This window comes from Simochromis diagramma, unplaced genomic scaffold (genome assembly GCF_900408965.1).
Source record: "Simochromis diagramma unplaced genomic scaffold, fSimDia1.1 OVJJ01000026.1, whole genome shotgun sequence".
NCBI classification, from domain to species: domain Eukaryota; kingdom Metazoa; phylum Chordata; class Actinopteri; order Cichliformes; family Cichlidae; genus Simochromis; species Simochromis diagramma.
This window is the reverse complement of record NW_024386985.1, coordinates 8,887,972-8,905,736: the sequence shown is the minus strand read 5'-3', so window position 1 is coordinate 8,905,736 and position 17,765 is coordinate 8,887,972. Positions and strand designations below refer to the sequence as shown.

Below are 17,765 nucleotides of genomic sequence, written 5' to 3'. Positions count from 1 at the left end.
GCGGTTCTGGAATTAAGGAAGTTAAGCAAAGTCTTTTCTCATGCGTTGACACCTATGGGAGTGCTTCTGTTAGTGCCTGTGCCATACTAAATTTCATTGATTTACAGAAGTTCTTTCATAACCGCAACTACTTATCTCCAACATCTGAGTAATTTCCGTTGAAGGCAAACCACGCAGTAGCCTGTGTCAGCACTAATTTTGGTATGTATCACATATTTCTGGGAACAACCATTAGATATAGTTAATACCATATTCAAAGTACACTGAGCAGATGTGTTGTCATAAGTGTGGTTAAACAATGAGTCACCTACTGCAGTAGTTAAATCTTTTTTATCTAATGTCCCCACAGCAGCACTGTGAGATGGGCTGTAGAAAGTATAAGATGGATGTAGCTCCTCAGTCTGAAAAGTGGAGCTAGTGTGGAAGTGCATTAAACCCGCATTGTTTTTAATAGCCAGCGGGAGGCATTTTAAAATTGTATAGAAGCCCTCAGCTCACTTTCTCTATGACCTCAGTAAACACTTTCTGTTTATGAGTTTATGGGCTTAGTTGTTAAAATCAGATCATATTGAATAAAACGTAAAGTTTATTTTGCAAATTATGGCTCTACTTAGTTTCCAGAAAGACAAAAAGGCAATGGTGCCGGTTTCCAAATCAAATCCAACCCTCACTTGTCACTTCTTTTTTTAAAACACCAAGATGGCAATGGACTCTGATAACCAGTGAGTGACATGATTCTGGTTACTGCCAGCTTTTAAATTCAGTCTATAATATGGGCCCAGGAACCCCTTTGGGAACACAACCTTTCAAGTTAAAATATACATGTTTGAATTAATGTTAAGTTAGATTAAGACTGTTGCCATTAATCAGTCAATTATGGTTAGGCCCCAGTCACACAGGCCTAAAGACTGACTAGTAACCCCCTGGCAACCTTCAGTTGCTAGGGAAAAATATATATTCCCTTACCGGTTTTTCAAATTTTTATTGTTATTTCTAAGGTTGCTAACAAATTGCCAAAAAAATCACCAAAAAACTGCCAGCTACTCACTAACAGCCCTTTTCCTTGGACTTGGCTTTCAAAGAAGCGCACACACAGCTGATGGACCTTTTCTTGACCCAGTCTGCGGCGGCAGATCGTGTGGAGTGGAGAGTGAGGACCCAAAAGCTGACATTTGGGGGCAAAACTGGGTTTTAACAAAAAGCAGGCTGTTTATTAAGGCTGCATGAAAGCAAAGGGAGACTAAGGTAGTGGTAACTAAACTGGGCAAAACTAACACTAAGAACATGGAGGGAGAACTGACAAAGGAAGGAGGAAGACCGGGACGATGTGTACACTGAAGGATGATAAGGGAAGTGGAAACACATGCGAACACAACAAGAATGAATTAGACATAACGAGACGGGTAGCAAAACTGAACACGCTGAACACAGGATGGGAGACTGTCAAAATAAGACAGGAAGTACAAACACTGAGACCACGGCGAAGACCTGTGAACTTGACACAAGGAGGGACAAGGGAACAGGTAAGGGAGATGAAATACAGACAGAGGAAGCGTGAGGGAAAGAGGAACACACACAGAGAGGGAGAGGGAGCAAGAGACAAGATGGGCTGGGGAGACTACGGAGCCCCTAAAGACAGAACACAGATAAAGACTAAGACAGATGGGGCAAACTTAAGCATGCATAGTTCAAATCTATTTTGTATGGTTATGTATCAAAATGGCTATGCTCATCTTTTATACTTTCTATAACTTTAACCCAGAGTTTGCAAATCTTTTTTGGAATTTTAATTACTTGTTTCAACTTTTTTCAACTTTTTAAGCTGCTTAAACATATTTGTTTCAAGTAATTTCAAGATTTTTTTCTTTATTTTTAATTATTGTCTTCTTACATATTTATTTATTTTGGGTGTCTGTTTTTTTTCCTCTAACTGTTAATTTTATTTATTTTTTTACTTGTTTATGTCAACTGAATTGATTTTTTTTTTTTTTTCAAATTAATTGATGGAATTTGTCCACGTACCCCCCTGGCTTTTTTGAAAATATGCCCTATGATACTGGTTGGGAGTCACTGACTGACTGTACAGTCTCATCTTTCACAAGAGTAACTCATAAAGTAAACCTCTGACCATCTGTAGACCAACTCAAGTAAATATACAAGAAATAATAAACAAATGATTCCTTTTTTACCACTCAGCCATGACCATGCAACAAAATTACAAACATACAAAAACATCTGCTTCCATGACAAATCACCTTAGTATCACCCGCCGTGAATATTTACAGCTCGAAAGCAAATTCTTAGCCACCCCGAGACACTCTGTGAGGGTGGAAGTATGAGGAAAGCTGATAAGATATTTCACAAACTGGATGCACATGAGTCAGAAGTGAAACACCCTGCAATTCTGCTGTGTTGAAAGCTGAAAAAGAGTAGAAGACATTTGCCGGCGGAGCCAGTGGCTGAAGTTTTTGTCGACATGGTCTGAATGAACTCTGTAACCTTCTCTCCTCCCGACGAATTTATAGACTTAGATCTGAGCTCACATCAGTTGCACCGAGAGCCCGACATTAAACATCTTCCTCTTTTCCACCTCCCCTTTCCCTTGATATGAAACCAAATCCTGCAGACCCCCCGCTACAAGTGTCGCCCCCTATGATATCAATCTCAGGCTTAAACTGAAAAGGGTGGAGAGGCAGGGATATTTTATTCAAGTCACAGGAAAAAAACAAACACGGAGAGACGAAGGAACGAAGATGCATATCTTGAGTTTCTGTGTAAGACAGTTTAACCTTCGCACAGCTGTTATCCTGTCACATGTACATGGGAAGGAAGACTTGAGCTTGTTTTTATGAGTCCCATTTGACCTCGTCTGCTCGTAAAACAGCCATCCCTGTGCAGACTGTTTTTCGCACAATACACTGCCAAGTGGACAGTACATGTACGCACATTTTACAGTTTAAAGTACCGGCAGAGTCTGCTGCTATATCTGTACACATAATAACACTTTAGATGCACAAACTCTTATAAAAGCACGCACTAAATTCCACCACTTCAATATTGTCGGCGATCCATAATTGAATCGGGCTCAACTTCAAACGCAGCTCTTTGGCAGCCACACAGGAATCCAACATCCAGGAAAAATAACAGCCTAAAATATCTCATCAAAAGGCAGATTACTATAAGCTGAATCTAATGGCCATGCCTTATCAAGCATGATGAATAGCTGCGAGTCATTTAACAGGTGAACAGAGGAATGCAACCCGCTGCTTACTGTTCCACAGTCCAGCTGTGGAACAGACCCCGAGGCCCGGATGACTCAGAACTACAAATCTTACCTGAGAGCATAGACGCAGACAGCACCTAAGTGTCTAAGCAGAAAATGAAGTCCTTGTTACCGTCAGCAGACCTTTAGACCTGTCCCAAACGTGTGCAGTCAGTTTTGTTATATTATAGTGCGGAAGGAATTTTAAAGAATCAGAGGCTTAGTCTGAGTCTTCGTGTGTCACTGTCTATCGTAGACTTGATGGACTTGGTTAACGCTCATGGTAAGTGGATGCATGTTTAAAATGAGGTCAAGAGGCCTGCTAACATTAAAGGAGGAATAGAAGCTTCGGTACAGAGTTTAGATTTATGGAGTGTCCTCTGCCCATCCTCCTGCTGCTGAACTTGTCTTGGATTACCATCCTCCTGCCGTGCGTGACTGCTGCCTTTGTCCACAACAGACATGCTTCATATTAAATCTGGTATTCCACTTCTTCAACTGTCACTGATCCACTTATATAACTCCCTACAAATCTCACTCCACTCTCTTCGCATGTCTTATTTAACCCTTTCTGCACTCATAGTTATTTTGGTGGTGATTTATTGACACTATTTAGGTTGCCCACATAATTGAAGCAGAATAAAAATATTCCTTCGTTATTTTTTTTTTTACAGTAAATCATTCTATCAAATGATTTTTCATGGTATTTAAAGATTCACCTACAAAGCATAAAATGTGATTTCAACATGATGCTGAAAGTGAGCCCAGAATCCTCCTAGCCTTGTTTATGCTTTATGCACAAAACTAAGATTATTAGATGTTTAACTTTTGGGGTTAAAAGTTAGATGTTTACCACCCCTATTCCACTGACTCAGGTTCAGATTTGTGGTCAGTCTAGAACCGGTTGAACATGGCTGTGTTCTCTAAATGGACAGAACTTAACTAACCCAACCACCAGCAGAAAGCTGAAGTGAATGTATGCATAATGTTTTAATTTGCTACCATTGATAAAACCAAGAGATAATTGCCTCTATAAGTATTTGGACCACTGCGCTAATGTACTCAATGCAATACTTTTGTGAATTAAAGCTGAAACTCTGCACTTCAGTCACATTCTGATTCAGTCACTAATTCTAAAATCCACTGTGATGGAGTACAGATGCTTAAAAACAACTGCTTAGATGCTGAGAAACTTAAAAACAACTACCATTGTGCAAATTCTTATGGAATTAACTGTGTATTAAAAACACATGTTACAAGCAAGACAGACCTGGTATGTGTCCATGACTCAAGCAAGCATCTATAACTGGATTAAAAAGATATCTGTGAATTTCACGACTATTTGTCACAAGCAGTCGATGTCAGGAGCCTCCTAAACTCAGAAAAAGTCTCACCTTGTTGTGTGAAATCTCACACTCTGTCTCTAAGCCAGTTGAGGGCCAGGGGTACCGTCTAAGCGTGAATACTGCTGCCGTCCATCAGAATTGTTTTACTTCTGTTATTTCAACAAGTTCATGTACATAATCTGTATTAGCCCAGATTTGAAAATGGAAGAATTAGTGGAAAAAGGTGTGTATATAGTCTTCTATGTCTGTGATATAGATTACACGAAAGCTGTTTTGTCTATTTATGGTTGCAACACAAAACTCTCTGGCAGTCTGCACTGGAAAAGCTCAAATGTTCTTGGGTCTTGAATACATCTTTGCACACATATAACGCATAGTCATGAACACAGTTCAGTTGTCAGTATGGTGAGAACAGAATAATGCGTCAAACTGACGATCTCACATCAACTTCCAAGATCTCCATTCAGAAAAGGTAAAGTCCCACCTTCCTAAATGTTTTCATGTTCCAGGAATGTTGCCGTAAAATAGTTCCCGTATCGTATTAAGTTAGAGCCTTACACCCACTCCAGGTTCTCTCATTATTTGGAGTTTAAATATGAATGACATCATGCTCTCCAAATGTTTTCTTAAAAAAGCGCAGGTATAAAAATACCAGTGCTTTTCCCTTTCCACTCCTCCTGCAGAGATCAAATGAGTCCACGAGGGAGAATTTAAAGTTATGGCTTTCCAGAAACAGGCCAAACAGTCAGCATTACAGCGGGACTACGTCATGAGTCAGCAGTGGGTCACCTGCTATGACCTCATTGCCAAGTCTGTTCCACAAAACATGGGAGGAAGGGCTACTGTTGCTGTTTGCTGGTATGATAACTACTTCTACAACAAGTAGCTGGTATCCCAGCTTGAATCTTTCATGTATGTCTGCCAGAAAGTGTAAGAAATTCAGTGTCAAATGGAAAAAACAACAGCCAAATCCAGAAGTTTAGCTAAAAACAAACCAGACTCACTTTAATAATGACAAATGATGATGACCACCTTTTTCTTAACATGTAATAGTGCAGTCATTGTCCCGTTTTGTCACAAATGCTAAATTTAAATACCTGGGGGTGAGGGGGACAAAAGACAAACTGTGGAAGAGAGATTAATAATGCCAGAGTTAAATAATAAAGTAACTTTTTGTACTTCTACTTCTACGGTTACAGAGTTTGCAAATTTAAGTAACCAAAATATATTGAGGATGACACAGGAAACACAAGCATGTCAAACATCACAAATCCGAAACCAGTAATTTATATTTTAACACAGCTCACATATAACCTGACAGTGCAAACAAACCACCAGGGCGATTGTGGCTCAAGAGTTGGAAGTTCGCCTTGTAATCGGAAGGTTGCCGGTTCGAGCCCCGGCTTGCACAGTCTCGGTCGTTGTGTCCTTGGGCAAGACACTTCACCTACCGCCTACTGGTGTTGGCCAGAAGGGCCGATGGTGCGATATGGCGGCCTCGCTTCTGTCAGTCTGCCCCAGGGCAGCTGTAGCTACAACTGTAGCTTGCCTCCACCAGTGTGTGAATGGGTAAATGGGTGGATGACTGGGTGTGTAAAGCGCTTTGGGGTCCCTAGGGGGGACTAGTAAAAGCGCTATACAAATATAGGCCATTTACCATTAATAAAAAGAAAAATAACTACAATGAAAAATACTTTGTGGAATATTTTTTTAATGTGAAAAGGTAACAGGAAGTAGAAAGAAGGCAACACCAATTTTGGCTGTGGGAGAACATATATTTTTTTATCAAGCGGTTTGGTTCCTGAACTTCACTGAAACATGACTATTTAAAAAGCGACTATCACAAAGATTGACTGAATCACAATTATATATGACTGAAAATAAAGCGACACATAGTAGGTCAACTTTCATAGATGCTTTTGTGAGTATTTGGCCTTTTATGCCTTGACAACAAATTCCACCATCATTCAATAAAGTTTTGCCTCTTCTTGACGTTGGAGTCTCTTCTTGATGCTGCCTAGTGTAGATGTCTTAGCCAAATTCTTCCACAGCCTCTCAGCTTCCAAAAGTTTCCCCTGCGGTTTTGTGTATTTGGCTGAAACCAAGACGCCAAGGCTGGTCTCTACCCTCACATCTCTCCTCATTCAGCTCCAAGTGAAGTTTTGAAGTGCCTTGTTTGCACAGCATGCAGTTAGAGTAATGACATGAAAGAGCAACAAGGCACGACACAATGGGAGATGGATTTTCTCTGTCACTTTTATAGTACACTGAAATAGCGAGACATCAGTTAGCAGCCACCTGCGGCGTGTTGGATGTTTCACACAATGAGACCTCACACTATCAATTTAGTGTTGAAATGCTCTCTTTAATAACACACAGGGGGCTTGGACAGACTGAATACATTGCCTAATTCTTCATGCCAAGAGCCAATCTAAACCCCGCCAAAACAGAGACTTGAAGAAGCCAAAATGACCTCACACTGAAAAAATGTGCAGGTTCGCATGGATGTAACTAACATGCACACAAATACTAGAAATGCATCATTAAAAGCTGGGCATTACATAAAACACTGTGAGTGAGGAGACTGAGGGCATGCTGAAGAATACCAGGCACTCAGCACCGTAAGATTCTCTGACCGAGACGAATTGTGGTTGACCACAAAAGACCGCGCCCAGAAACCAGGAATGCCTTCCAAAATGCTGGCATCAGCACATCCAGCACCAACTCATTAGCCTGAGAGAACGCGGAGGTGAAGAGGTGCATCACCTGCTCGAATTGGCAATTGCATCAAAGGTGCTGCCTGTGGGAAATGAACACTAAGTAGAAACGAGGCATTTGAATTCAACCTTTCAGGAATCTTTTTTTTAAAAACCTGTGCAACTATGCAACAGTAACCAAACATCAAAGAAATGCCTTGCAATACATTAAAAAAATCATAGGTTTCATGAAAAAACTTTTCCTTTTTACTCTTTAACTCAGACGAGCAACAGTCTTTAGATGCCATGTAGTTCCATATGTTCATCACATATAACTAGACTTGCAGCACAAAAATCTTTGTCTTTGCAGTTTCACCTTTTAAGCAGCTGCTTAAATATCTTTCACACTTACAGATGAAGCTGCATGTCTGTTTTGAATGGTAAACAACTTGCTGCCATCTAGTGTTCACATTCAGTATCCAACACAGGAAGTGATAGCCCTTGTGCATAGATTATACTGACTGCTTCTCACTTCAAGAGCAAAAAATCAGTAAGAAAACCTGCTGCTAGGATCTGCACTCACCTGCAGAATTTTCCAACTTATTACGTCACAACAACAACTCAGTTTGTTTTCTACGGCACAAATATCATAATCTTTCTGTAATGTTACAGTGGAAAGGTAAGAATGAAATAAGTGTGTTGTTTTCAACTCTTCTCAGCTTTATGTTTGTTGTATTTGTTATATAATGGAGCTACCGCCGGTGTGTCTGGACTCTCCTGTTTCCCTACACACTACCTTCATATTTCCCAAAAAGGTGTTAGGAGATGTAGAGTCTGGTGACTGAAAATGCCTAGTCATTGCATTGCCTGCATTCCAGTGCCTGGCTCATGACTATTTATACAGCCGCAGAGGAGGCCCCCCATATCCTACTGGGGAGATTCATATCTTGAGCATGGGGCTTTATAGCTTCTTGTTACACAAACACCTCAAATGAAATTCCATACTCAAAAATCCCTTTAAGTTGACCTGTTATGTGTTCACTTATTTGGTATAATAAATATGCTGTTATAATACAGGATGCTCATATCAAACATGGAAAAGAGTTTGAAATAATAAGGTCAGTGTATATTTATGACAGTTTTTTTCTACTCTCTGATTTGTATGATGTCAGAGGGGATATCCATAATTTGGTCAACTCAGGCACATATTCAACCATCTGTTTATGAGATGCAGTCAATTAGAAGAAAGATGACTTAAAGGACGACAGGATAAAACAGCTTGTTTCAAACTGTTAATAAATTTTTTAAGATACAGATAAGGAAAGATAAGGCTGGAAATAACTTAAGCGTAACCACAATTGGCTCTTTAGGATCAGGGATGTCAAGCGTGTAGCCCAGGGGCCACAACTGGCCTACTGGATGGCTTTACAAAAAAACTAAAGCCATCATATTTACAAAATATGATTGGCGAATGACTCATGCTGTATCAAATATGATGGTATTCCTGTTGCAGACGGATGGTATTTCTAGACGCCAAGTTGTTTGGATAATAAAGAAGTAGAATATTATTGATATTTCATTCCGCTTTAGATCATAACACCTTTTTTATCCTTTTGTAGATCCTGTCTGATCCATACATTTTAATGCTACATATAATGAGAACATCTGAATGTGGGAAAACAGGCACTGTTGAAATACTTATTTTTCTTAACTATTTGTTTTGTAAATGGATGATTCATTAAATACGGACAATGTTTTTGCCCATTTGACCCAATAATGATCAAATATGAGTCTGACAACCCTGCTTAAATTTTTTGTCATTAAGTGAAGTTGACGTACAGTAATGCACAAGACATCCAGATTTTCAAGCTTCATGTAACCTTTGATAGCTTAATATAAGCAATAGAATGATTAAAAGAAGCACTTTGTGAAGTAAAAAATGTTTCTATCCAGTAGGTTAAAATAATCTTGAAGAAACTGTTCTAAAAATGTAAGTTTATTAGTTCAAATGTGAGAAAAGAAAAAGCTAAAGAATTAGAAGGATGTTGATGTTTCAAACAGACTGAAACTTTAATTACTTCAGGTATGTCTCTGTAGTAAACAGCAAATGTGTGGACTGAGATGTGAGAATGACTTATCCAGAAACAAGAGAGGAGTGTATTTTTAGTTTTCTGATGAACTGGTAACCAGGGGCCAGTGGTGCCGTCTCAAGAGCAATAACAGTTCATCCAGGCGTAAATTAGCAGCGTCCCTGCTTCATCTGGCACAGGTACCAAAGGACAAATGTGCTTACACAGAGTGGAAGTCCCCCCTGCTTGTCAACACATCGGCAACTCGCACCCCTCGCTCACCTTATCAGTAACAGCCAGGCCAGTGAGGCTGGATCCTGACAGTTGGTCTGTTGAGCATCACTGACACTGTGATTTAGACGACAGTTATATAGAGGTCAGTGCATTCTTGAGACATACTGATTTAACATCTTAGGGTCAAACTATCCTTAAAGGGTTATTTTAACCAAATTACAAAGGGCATGTTTGTTATACTTGGTGCTACTGATTCAGTGGTTTGTTTCATTTTGAGTTCTTGTTCTCTGAGATTTCTACATTTAAGATAATGAAATAGAGATAATAGGAATCTGTTTCTTTACACTCTGCAGCAACTGCAGCAGAGTAGCAACACAGCTAAGCTAAAGCGCAGGTTGGGGGAAGGGGGGGGGGGATTAGTTTTGAGAATATTAGAAGATATACTGAGATAAGAATTTTTTAATCCCGTTAATTGTTTTGGCATCAGCCCCAAAAATCCAGGATCAGTCAGTTTGCTATATAATTATATAGTACAGCAAATTAAACCAAGAAAACATAATGTTTGGGTAAGTGACCACATAAGTACCAAGGCAGTACACAGACTTCATACAACAGTTTTTACAAGGTAACAACTCGAGGTTATAAAATATCCAGAAAAACAAACCAGCTTTAATTCTGCTGGGTTTTCTACAGCTAAGGACAACTTCTAGTTTCTTTAGTCTCACCAGCCAACTTTAAAGGAATAGACTTAAAATACAAATTATTGTCAACCGCAAGCAACTAAAAAAGAAGACAGTTCTTTTGAATCCTTGTCCTTATTCAGAAGTGCCTCAGTCCTTATTCAGTTAATGGGTAGTCAATACAACTAAAATCAACTTTTAAAAAGAGAGCTGGCTTAATAAATCTTAGTCTAATAGACACAAGTGGATCTTTTTTTTTCATGGCACTAAACTTGAAAATCTATGAATTAAAAATCTCCATAAAATTAGGGAACCAAATACAATAATTATATACAAAATAGCAGGTACCCTTCATATGCAACCTGCACAATAAAATCCGGCTGACATCCAAACCTACCTGACCAACGGCAGGGGATTTCCTCTGACTCTGCACTCCAGACGAATGGGCCTCCCTTCTGCCACCTCCTGACTCTTCAGCTTCTGAAGAAAGCGAGGAGGTGACAGGGGTCCGTATACTGTTGGAGCTTCAGAATTTTGGTACCTTGAAGAAGCTGCCACTCCTGCTGGGACACCAGGCTGAGTGCCCTGTGTCTGATTGGCTGTACTGTGCTTCCTCTTGTTGCCCAGGAGATAAAGAAGGACCAGAGGCTGATCCCTGAGGGACCGGCCGCTGGCTTCTTGGAGTCAGATAACCACTATCAGGAGAGGAGGAATCCTCCTCCATCCTTGCCTCTGAATGAGCAGGACCTTTAAAGATGGATGAGAGCTCCTCGATAAATGTGGCAGCTCTGCTGCAGAACTCCGTGGCTGAAGCCACTCGATCATTCAGCTCCAGGCTTTCATGAACCAGCCTGGGTTTATCCTGCTTATATACTGGTTGGATCGGTTTGTGACGTACAGCCTTCTCAACACAGGATGGAGCCTCACTGGACACATGTACAGGCTTACTGAGGGGGGCATTCTGGCTGGAGGAAACATTAACTGCTGCATTATCATCTGAGTTGGGGAATTTGGTCTGATGCTGCAGGTTTGGGCTTGAAGTGAGGTTTTCACTAGTTTGTGAGGGCACAGAAAGGGAGGGGACAGATTGGAGAGCCTGCTCCACTTCTGTTGGATTAGAGGGACCTGGATCTTCAGATTCGCATGTATCATTAAAGGCCTCCCGGGCCAGGTCCAGGCTACGATTAATCTCCTCAGCACTTAAGAAGGCGGTAAGATCCGGAAAGTCTCCATCTCCAGAATCCAGTTCTGTCACTGAGTCCAGGTAGAGTTCCCCATCAGAGGATGCCTCAGAAAATATGCCCCCATCACCCTCCAAAGTCGCGCCTGGTGGCGGGTCCTTTAGCAGCAGTGAGATGGGGAGTGGCTGATTCCAACTCCCGTCCTGCATCCTGAAATACACAGCAAATGTCATAACCAGCCATTTATACATGTTTACACAGCAGACAGTGCAGTTTGTAATCATCTGTAAAAAAAGAAAAAAAGAAAAAGGAAATGACAAGCTCACAGAAGAGAAGACAGCTTAGAAAATAGACTTTACTATGCTGTATCATTTGCTCACGCAGACATAGCAGGCAGCATGAGTCAAGCTGGTGTTGTTTGGACACAGTTGGTGGGTATTAGCAAAGGCCTTTACTGAAGTCATAGTGAGCATGACTGGCATTTTTCACTCACCCCGCTCCTGTCAGGACATTTTATCCTGGGCCCCTGTTCTGTGTTATACTTTCCTCACACATGTTCCTTTGCCCCTCCACACAAACTGCGATAATTGTCTTACATCTGTTAGGGCTGAAATACCTTTTATATTTGTTTTAAAACTTGTTCATATAATAGATATAAATACTAATATGAATATGCTTTTTATGAACACCAAGAGCTCATAAACCAGAAAAATGTCTGCCCTTCTAAAAGAAAAGGTGAATTTAAAAATAATTTTTGTGGATACACTGATTCTTTCGACATTGATGTAAACATTGTTTGGGAGTTTAAGTAACAGTAGCATCACTCAAATGATGGTATGCCAAAGAGCGATCAATAACATCAATGCATTTCCTGCTTATCCAAGGGTTGTGGGAATATTGGAGCCTATCCCAGCTGTCATGAGGTGAGAGTTGACAAATTCGTAAAATTGAGAGCTCATTCATATCCACGTCTATGACCAATTTAGAACCACCAATTACCCTCCACCTAAAAAATATGGTGCAGGTATGATATGCAAACTCCACAATGAAAGGTCGCAAAGTTCCATTAAGTTCAAACCATCATCCTTCTTACTGTGAGGTGACATTTCTACACATGCCACTACCATATTGCCATCATATGCTAAAACTATGAATGGATTAATGAAGGTGTTGATGTTGAAAATCTAATTTGCTAGAATGTCAGTTAAACAGAATTGTAGAGCATTTTTATCCACTGGCCCTCACCCCATCCCATATTATGATGATTTTTGGAATAGAAAAAGAAAAACAAAGGCTATCACATGAGACCATGTGATAGCCTTTGTAACTTTAACTTCCTATTATGCTTGTAAGAAGGTAAAATGCATAAAAATTACTGTAAATACAGTCTATTTGTCGCCAGTCTACTCCAACTTCTCCATATTGTGCCAGAATACGTGATTTTTTTCATATGATGCTTCTTTACATGTGAGTTTGCTCTAGTCAAAACTGGAGCTTACTGGCGTCTATTCGTGTGAATGGACAATGGATCACTTTCGCATGTAGTTTAAAAGAGGAGTGCTGCTTCAGCTCTGATCTCTATGGCGACATCAAACCTAGATGTATGTATGCATATTGTAAAACTGTTGATGTAGTTACATATAAGACGCTGTGTAACACTCAGGGCCTCATGGCGTCCTGAAGACCAGCTGTTGTTATTTTTAATCCCCTGGGCTATGTTTCACAGCAACACTGCAACCCCACACACCCCAAGCACGGGGGAGAGGTTGCTACCTTTAAACACACACAGGTATAGCTGCACTTGCACAAAATACACTTATGGCAAAGGACTAAACCTGGACAGTGTCCCAAAGGCAACAGCAGCAGCAGCGCAGTGATAATTAAATATGAATAAACACTGGGTTTGGCTGACAAATGTTAATAACTGCCATTGCTGCCCAAGTTACTGCTACCTCCTTATCTTTTCTAGAGTTCATGTTTTACATTATTTTACAATCTCACAATGGTATAAATAACAGCACAAATTCTTCAGAGTGAGAGGGAATCAAAATGCTCTTAAAAACATGTCAGAGGGGATACTGTATACATGATGCTTGAATCTGACTGAGAGACTATATTTAAAAACAGCTGTACTGTTACTGTCACTGTCAGATTAAATGATTTCAGTCACACACTTGATAAATAATAAAGAAACATAAACATAAAGCACCGAAAACAGAAGAAAGCATACCTTCGGGTGTTCTGTTCGTCCTCTGTTTGCTCTCTCCTGGTTTTGTGGGTCCAGGTTTGTCTTGTTTAAGTAAGAATGAGTCGAAAAAGAAGCTTCTCTTTCCAGAAGAGCAGCCTTATTGGTCAGGCAGGCAGCAGGATCTCTCGGGTTCAGGGTCCAATAGCGTACTGCCTCTGCAGTGGCCTGCTGTCCCATCTGTCCCGGTCCCTAACTGCTCACTGTGTGGGGCTATATTTGGCCCCTGGCTCAGGTTTCACAGCCAGAATACTGGCACGAAGAGATAGTGTTGAGGTAGTCCAGGGGAACAGGAGGCGGCGGTGACATTTTTATACTGAACCAGTATTTGTTAATTAAAAACTGTAAAGCCATGCTGTTATAATACTTCAGATTGCACACCTGCAGTGTACTCCTATAAGCCCTTACCAGTAGGTTTACAACACCAACTAATCTGTGTAGTCAAGATAAATAATATGCATCCTGCAGAGTATGTCATTCTCTATCTAGTAGAGCCATCTGACACTAAAGTGACTTGTTAGTGTTGCCTCTATGCCCAACTGAGCTGACCCACTGACCCCAGAACCTCCGCTAGCTGGTTTGCCTAGAGGCATGGCATCCTACAATGGTCCTGGGACCAACACTTGGGTCAAGCTCAGGGTTCAGCTTCAGTTTAGTCAAGGTCAGTACTGTAGACATAGCAGTAAAGGTCTAAATGCAAGTGATTTCTCCAACATTCATAATTTAATTCCTTACATTTTAAGGGCATCAGAGAAAGATGGCAACTGCTTGTCACAGGGCTGATAGCCTCTACGGTAATGCCACCGTACATTTGACACAAGATACTGTGTCAAATGCTACAGGGTGGAGGTAAACAACATATAAGCAGATGTTGTTGCTTTTGATATATATATATATATTGTTCAAAAGCAGGATGCAATAAAACAGGAAACAATTGCGACCAACTACTTGCGTCAGAAAAATAAACAATATGAAATAAAGAGCAGCAACATTCTTACTCCTAATTTGATTAAACAAAAGAAAAACACTGTGTGGTGTTTGTGGGGTGCATCTAATTGCGTGTTTACACCTAGCCAAACCACTGGCACTAATAATTACTTCAAAAACACAATTAACTTCACCTAGTATCTGCTTGCAACCTTGCAAGGTCCTGTAGCACACTGTTAACCTGCGCCCATGCATATGTTTCAGTTTTATTTGTCATATGCAAGTTAGCACAGGGTCAACATTTCAATGAAATGTGTTTGACGGGCAGCAGTCACTCAGCAGCATGGTACAGTAGAAGAAAATATAATAAAATAAAATAAATAAATAAATAAATAAATAAATAGATAGAAAAATAGTAAAGAGCAAAATATTAGAGAGACGTGGTAAAAGAGAAAAGATGACTAAATATATATGTATCTATAAATATAAATATATGTACATATGTACATATGGGTAGTAATAGTAAAATTGCAGTTATTAATTTATAGCGACTAGTGATCATTTTGTGCTTTACTGTAATGGTACACAAAGTCACCTTTTAAAAATTAATTCAATTACGTATAGGAAATACACTATTTATATCCTGGTTCATTCACCACCTGCTTTGGATGTTATCAGTACATTCAAAGGACTTTATTAACAGTAATCAGCTCCACAGATATTAGCCAGTACACTTGGAAATGAACACGGGCATTTGTATAGTGCTTTTCTCAAAAACTCAAGGCTCTATTCATCTCATACACAAACCCACTCTTACTGTGTATGTGAGTGTAGAGTAGAGATATATGGAGATCCATAATTAGCCCTAAAAGGTATATATGTGTCAACTGTGCCTTTAGAGAGACAAAAACGGAAAGGCCAGTACAGTGGGGTAGAAAGACGCAGACAGTGAAGGACCATGCAGCCTCACTTGATCTATTTATGGGCCACTATCACATTTTGTGCTCTCAGAGCTATTCTGGTTCTTCATCAATCCACTGATTACAGTCAAGAGTAGGCGATAAGTCTGGAAGGAATTTCCTCTGTAATAACTATCTAGTCTGCACGCACAGACACACCAGCTAATGAGTAATCTTACATTCAACTTGCTTGTCATCCTACCCCACTTAGCAATAACTTTGTAAGGTATCATTTAAAAATAACCACATTATTTAGCAATGACTTCTATGCATTACAGTTTGTGGTCTACTGTATGTAAGAATAGCCATGGAACATTTCCAGCAATCCTTTATAGGCTACCATGTGTGCAAAAGGTCTTCCATCATAAATTATATTTACAGTGTTTTGGTTATAGGTATATGGTCAGACATAGACATCATTTGCTAATGCTTAGAAATATCAACACATCTATGTATAATTATGTAATGTCTAATTTTGTATAACATTAAGCCACTGGGGTAGGATTAATTTTTAAAGGGCTTCTAACAGCTAAAAACAACTTACAAAAGTACTTGTCTAATACAAAACAGCAATCCAGGAACACACAAGGAGTTTGAAAGCACACAGGGCCAAACAGGGACAGACAAACTGACAAGACAATACAGGGCTCACTCAACACATGTAAAACGAATGAGGTCAAGGCAGACAATCAAAGAAAACAAAAACCTTGGTTGGCTGGAATGTCAGAAAAAAGGTAGGGAAGAAAACTAAGAATACAACAAAACAGATGGAGACAAAGACAAGGAAGCACATGAGACACTAGGAATAAAAGAAAGGATATTAAAAAACTCAGGGGCCAAAAATTCAAACATGTGAAAGGAAACCAGAACTACTACACACATGAATCCAAAAGATTAATGCAACAGAGAATTAAAAGGTTGTTCTTTTGACACAAAATAATGAAAATGTTTCCCATAAGTAAACCAGGTATACACCCAGGAGGTCAAAAGCACCTGAGTTATTTATTACAGCTGAAGTGTTTCTACTGGTTCTACTGCTGCACAAAAACAGACATGTTAAAACGTGCATAAATGAATGTGCACAACACAAAACAGTTTCTTTGCAATGGATTCCTGAAGATTAAGAATGGCTAAAACTCTTCCGTGTCAATTTAAAATGGCTTTGCACATCTATCTGCTTTTTTAAGTGCTAAAAACTGTTTGCTTCAGTCTTCAGTTGTTTTTAGACTCATTAAATTCAATCATTAAACAATACAGACATAAAATTTACAAGTCTCTGCTTTTTTTAGTTGGTGTATAACAATACAGAAAGAGCCATGTGTTGCATATAACAATGACAATGACAATTGTATTTATATAGCACATTTCATTACATGAAAAGTCGACATGCTTAAAATAGAAAATGAAAAAATATAACTATGTAGGTTTAAAGTGCCATAAGGCAGTGAAAACAGCAAAGTAGAACAAAACAAAATGTAAAAAAAAAGTAAAAAACAAAAAACAAAACTTATAAATTGTAGGACTGTGTGAATAGAAAGGTTTTTACTGTGTTTTTGAATGTGCATACAAATGTAATTGGTCTCAAATCAGCAGGTAGCTTGTTCCAAAGAATAGAGCCACAATAACTGGACCTACCTTCAGCATACTTAGATCTGATCCAGTTAAAAAGTCTAAATCTAATGACCTGAGAGGTAAAAAAAAAAAAAAAATTGCATTGCAATAATCTAACCTACCTGATGTGAACACATGGACCAATTTCTCAGACTCAGCTTGTGATGGGAATTTTCTAACCTTAGATATTAGATATATTTTTAGTTAAGGTAACCTTATTGATGTGATTGTCAAAACTGAGGTCATTGTCCAAAATTATGCCAAGGTTCCTGACTTGCTCACTGTGTTTCAGAAAAACTGATGACAAATAAGAAGAAAGTTTTTGTTTTTGACTTTTCAGACAAACAACACGTATTTGTGTTTGTTCTAAAAACATTTGATAAATCCAGCATTCAATGTAATCGATGCAGCTCATTAGTTTGTACAAACATTTTAAATCATCAGAGGAGATAAATGATAAGTACAACTTTGTGCCATCTGCACTTTTCCAGTTGTCATTTCAAGTTTCATCAAATTGCGTTTCTCTCTTAGTAAATTTGTCCCTTGTTTTCCGCC

At 39.3% G+C, this 17,765-nt stretch overlaps 1 protein-coding gene across 5 annotated transcripts in view; it reads right to left on the bottom strand.

Annotated features, from left to right (window-relative positions):
* The window catches only part of palld (palladin, cytoskeletal associated protein), a 69,127-nt gene extending 55,280 nt beyond the window's left edge, over window positions 1-13,847 (bottom strand). For 3 of the 5 annotated variants that reach the window (XM_040039816.1, XM_040039820.1, XM_040039819.1), the window contains exon 1: window positions 1,049-1,629. The gene's annotated coding sequence lies outside the window, so the exon portion shown is untranslated. Of the gene's footprint in view, window positions 1-1,048; window positions 1,694-10,684; window positions 11,679-13,698 lie in introns of those variants that run through there. The other 2 variants (XM_040039817.1, XM_040039821.1) reach the window with 2 other exon arrangements.
* Between the last annotated feature and the right edge of the window lie 3,918 nt (window positions 13,848-17,765).